This window comes from Protopterus annectens, chromosome 15.part0 (assembly GCF_019279795.1).
Source record: "Protopterus annectens isolate FY-2018-M chromosome 15.part0, PAN1.0, whole genome shotgun sequence".
In the NCBI taxonomy this organism is placed as follows: Eukaryota; Metazoa; Chordata; order Ceratodontiformes; family Protopteridae; genus Protopterus; species Protopterus annectens.
Window position 1 is genome coordinate 144,450,594 of NC_056749.1, and position 5,857 is coordinate 144,456,450.

The window sequence follows — 5,857 nt, forward strand, 5'->3', positions numbered from 1 at the left end:
AATAAATATGCAAAACTCAATGCAAGACATGTATAAAATTAATTTGCCATCAAATTACAACAAAGCTATCATGTAAAAAATAAAAATTAAAAAAAAACTTTCTTCCTGGATGGCAGTTCACTCCATACTAAAGGAAAGAAACAAAAAACAAATATACATATGCTCAGGAGTGGCCTTAGGTCAACTGGTGCCCTAGGCAAAAGGGCTCCAGGGTGCCTCCCACCACACAGCCCGTGCCCCCATCCTGGTCTACCTACACCAAATAAATACTGGAAAAGCACCCCTACTATAACTGCACCTTAGGCGGCCACCTAGGTGGTCTATGCCTAAGGCCAGCTATGCATATGCTCTCCAAATACAAGATCACAGCCCACATACCAGGCATTCAAAAAAGAAAGAAAAATACTGCTTGGTTCTACAGGATACAGATAAAAAGCCCCAGAATATGGCCAAAATGACCGGATTTTCCATATTGGCTCATGTGCAGGAGGTACACAAGGGAGGATGGGAGTTAACCTAGCTGGCTGACCTGTCCTTGTAGAGATCTGGCTCACCTGTCCTGCTGGCAGAGATGGGGAATGGTGGTTTAGTCAACTACACTGGGTACTAGCAACCAGAAGGTTGCAGGCATTGGAAAGTGTTATGAGACAGGAAACATGGTCTTAGCACTGCCAGACCAGTGATGCCCTTGTTGCTGTGTGTGTGGTTAGAAACATGCATATGATAATGGATGGCACAGTGGGCCCTTATTGTGATGCATGCGTCCACCAGAGGCAGGGGCTAGTACCTAAATGAAATTCTCTTGTACCTCTCAACTGTCCAGATTTTCACAGAATGCCCAGATTTTTGTGTCATACTTTTGCTCTATTCATCATAAATTTTTGGTTTTATGGCAAATCATTGAGGATTGAAGTCAGAAAATAATGGCAGCCATTTAAGTTTCAGAATTCATACCCTTCAGAAAATTCATGCTAATGTAAAAACTGTTCTCAATTTTCTTAGTTTATAAGAGAGCTATTTAAAAATTGTCCCTATTTGTGGACCTTTGTCCCCCCGTTACTTGTGACTTTGCTCAGATTCTATGTCCTAAGAGGTTGAGTGGTACGTCCTTATATTCATATAGATAATGTGGCTGATAGTACAATTAAGTGCCAGCTAGTTCTGCAGCCAGTGGACAGTGGAGTCCATCCTATAACATAGCCAAACTCCGTAAAGAGGCTGAAGCCAGACTCCTGACCACAGGGATGAGGGCACTCCATGCTGTCTTCCAGACACAAAGATAGGAAAAAAAATGCAGACATGGGCAGAAACTCCTCCATAGCAACCTGCGTAATGGCGTTGTATGATCAGTGCTCCTCCCCTTGATAGCTTTACAAGGTTCAAGGTATTGGGTGCTAGAGCGGTATATACTTCATAGGAGAGTATCGGATTGATGTAATGCATACATGGAAAATGATATAAAAAAAGAGAGATTAAAAAGCAGTAAAAATACTTTTAAAAGTACTCCCAACAAGGATGAAAATAACCTACCCACAAAAACATACCTTAATTAAAACAACAGCAAATATTTGTTAAGGATAAATGTTGGTTTAGACTGAATGTAGACTGCAGCTGTAGAAATTAAAGATGCATGGTAAATAAACGTATGCATTTTTCATGGTTTGGCTTCACAAAGCAGCACAATTAATGCGGCATGTGGGAGGGATATGAAAAAAAAGTGATGAAGATGAGGAATGTTGCCTTCCTTCCATGAATCTTGTATCATTTACCATCTTTAGGGCACTAAAATGTTGCATTTGTAATTTCTTTCCAACTACCTCATACTTGCTTATTTTATTGAGCACAAAGCTCTAACCTATAATACCAATTTTAATTCCGGTGCAAGCTAACATTCAGCATTGATAGAAACATTTGAAAAGGCAGCTGTGAAATAAAGTTTTAGTAGAAAAATGTTTCAAGACACATTAAATTAACTTCTTTTGGAAAATACTGTATTTCCTTCAATTTTACAAGCTAGGAAATAAGAAGCCACTCGTAAATTATTAAAAGGTATAATCAAAATAAAGATGACATTTAAAATTTCAAAATCTAGTAACATGATAAAAGTTAATATGCAGCTGCAAATGGCAAACATAAAAGTGTGTAAACAAAAGAATGGGGGTTGTGAAGCAAGAATTGCATTCAAGTAATTTCATTATGTTAAACTTTGGTAACCTATGGATGGATGACAACTGAACTCTCGAAGGTCATTTCCCTGAATTTCAACTCTCCAGTGATTGAAGTTCCTCCACAAGACATCACTGTTAGTGACTGCTGCCAGCAGTGGTTATATTTATTGGTACTCTGTAGCCAATGGTTTTATTATATTTTACTAATTTAACAGTCATGATCCTTCCTAGAGACATTTGGCTCTGGTGAGTTTTAACATTCTAACATTAGGAAACAGAAAATAGACTGCACTAATATCTATGCAGAATATGCTGCACTGGGCACATAGCTGGTTGTTTCTTATACAACTTGTCTATGGCTAAAGAAGGATTTATCCTATGCCAGTGCATTTTTATTCTTAAAGGGAAGCCAGAGTGGGCAAATGTTAATGGAAATTAATATCTGCTTCAGCCAAGATTAGTTCTATACTTGTGGATCATTTCTAAAAGGCTGTGTTTCACCTTTATTAAGTAACTGTTGCATAACGATCCTCTGGTTTGCTCAACAGATGTTTATACAAATGTTAGGAAATGGAGATATTCATGTCTAAACAGTTTGAGTGGAGTGGAGTGGAGTGGGACTGTTTTGTACTTGCAAACTCATAGTACATAGTTGAATTTGGGGTTAAGGCCACTGATACAGTGACATTAAGAAATAGTGGCTTTGTCTTTTTATTTGAATATGTCAAATAGAAAATCAGGGCCTGAATGATCACTCCATTTACTCGTACACATATAGTTTTTAGGACTAGAAAAGTATTTTTTTCTTTGCTTTATTATCCCAAACATACCCCTAATGACTTAACGGCAGTACGTCCCTACAGTTTTCACTGCTGTTGAATGAATTTGCTGCCACAATTGTCATTTAGAACAACTAAAAAAATCTTCATTTAGCCTGTCAAATAGTACTAGTAATGACCAGTTTTAGAGATTGTGTAACAGTCATTATGAAGATATTCAGTATTTCCATATTTAGGTTAAAAAGATATCACCAAAAGGTGCTCCAAAGGAGAGATGAGTGACTACTTTGTGAATATAATTGAATAAACCTCAATAAAGTGGTTTTATTCACAAAGAAGGACTTTATCAGACCAACAAAAAAGAAATTATTACATGCCTAAGGTTATGTGGCACAAAAGTGCATTTAAAGTTTTTGCACTTCCTGTAGGAACTGTGGAAAATATATAAAGTGTACTACCTTTTAAAGACCAACTGCAGTGATCAGTCGACATACAATGAAAGAATGTTGATGTCTATAGCTAAGATTCATAATCTCTCTCAGTAGGCAAGACTTGTAAATGTTATATTCAAATACCCATTTAGTTCTGGTGAAAAGTCAGCCTTCAAATTAATTTGCCATCTTAATTCTGTTACCACTTAGAGTTTTTCGATCACCTTCTCTGCCTTCATCTCTCATTGAATATACTTGAAAAAAATTAGAATCATTTAAAATATCTACAGCTGTCTGAATGTTTGAATAGTGCATTGCTACTGTTCTTTGTCCTAATAGCTTACACATGCTCACTAATTCTCGTTCAACTTGCTCTTGGTTTTGTCTGTGTAGAAGCTTTCACACGTTGCACATAAGTGCAACATACACCATGAAAGTACTGTTGCAAGTGTGTCTTTGGTGACTACACTACCATAACTGATCGCTAATGACAAAAATAAATCCAGGGACAGTTGTATTTATATTTGTACTATCTACATGAACCACATGCAAAGGGGCACTTCTTGGTGTTATCACTAATGTTAACTGAAAGGTTTGATCTTCCCTTTTCAAAAAAATGACTTCAAATTGTCTCCATTTTTCTCCAGTAAATCTTGATTCATTCCCAAGTTATCCATTATTTAAAACTTTCCATTTATCTTTAATCCTCTTTTTAGGGACCCACTATCTACGCTATAAGTAACAAGAAATGGAAAAACAAAATTACATCTGATGTTCATTTATTCTTGACAGATCTGTACCAGCTCGGACGTTCTACAACTCCTGCCAGCCAAAAACTCTTGAGCCAAGTCTCTACCCACAATGCCCCTGTGTTCATTACCTCAAATCTTGTTTGCTGCTCTGTCAGCAAGAAGCATCAGCCTTCTCTCACCTAAGTGTTGCCTTATTATTTTACTTTTAGTTAGGTTAAATCTTTCACCTTAAACTCCTTCCTGTTCCATGATTTTTGTACTATCGTACTTATAAATTACTGTATTTCTCTTCTGTACCCAACCTTTTTCTAACCCATCAGGTTTTTCTTTGTACTATCATTGGTAATAGCCCCTTTCTACCTCAGGTAATCTTATCTACCATCATTAGTAGATTTCTTCTCTTCTTTCCTCGTGTGCATGTAGGTGTACGAGTGTGTTTTTTTTCGGGTGTATTTTTATTTTCGCCCTTCATTTATTGGATATGTCTGACAAACCAACCATGACTAAAAAAATCTCCTGACAAACTCCCTAAGCATAGGTCAGGTTTCAAATGTTGTGAAGTCTGTGACAGGAAGATGCCCAATTCTGATGGGTATCTTTCTTGTGTATACTGCTTAGAGGCACCTCATTTGGAACTGGACTGTAAAAATTTGTAAAGGGTTCAGTCAAAGAACCTTGGCAGAGTGTCAGAACAAGCTCTTTTCAAGGTATCTTTAAATCTCCCTTCAGTGAAGCCTTGTCCAAGGCAGGCATAAAACAGGATCCTTCAAAAAAGAAAGCTTATCAGTGCCGACCTCACCCTCTGCTCCAGAGGCTCCCAAACACAAATCCTCATTACCGATGACCAAGGCTCCTAGATTACAGACTTGACTCCTCAGCACAGTCAACTTCTATGGTGCTGTCAACTGCCTTGTCGGTGCCAATGTCTGTGGTTACTGACTTAGCACAGACTTCACCTATTTCAGTGCAACCTGCTACATTGGCACTAATGCAATTTCAGTCTACCTTCTCGGTGCCGAAATCTATAACAGAAGTGCCCAGGATAACATATCCTGTGATAGCACTTCTCCTACATAGGAATCTAAGTCCATTTCTAACATGCCCTGTGTCCCCTTCAGCCCTTTCTGTATGGTCCTCCAGGAGTCTCTCAGAACTGGATGTTGTTAGATTAGTTGCTCAGCAGTTACTGTTTAGAGGTATCCCTGCCCCTTCTTATCCCCCTTGGTTTACTGGTCCTTCCTTGGCTCCAGCCTTGGAGGGTGGCTCCTCAGAGTGGAGTGTGACCTCAGTTCTGAGGTGGTCTTTCTTGGTTCTGAGCTCTCATTCCTCTTCAGGGGATGGTGCTTTTCAGGTTATGGAAAGGGCCTTAGCCTCTACAAGCTCCCAATTGGTCCTACCCACATTGGAGTACCATGTTTCCCTTTCCTCTGGCCCAGAGTTGACACCTATCTCTATGACAGAACCTTGAGCACCAAAGCTTCAAGTTACCCATGTACAGGGCCCTTCTTCTTTGGAGTCCTCTCCAGAGATTCCCACTGAGAAGCCACCCTGAAAAAGAACTTGCAAGAGGAAGCATCTGGATTCCTCTGAAGAATCCATCATGGAAGACACAGATTTTGATGAAGGGGCGGGTTCCCCATGGTCCCCACATGAAGATGTCTTCTTTGGAAACATCCTAGAGATTTTGAAACAGAGGGGTAACTGGAAGTCCCAAGACCCATCCCTGG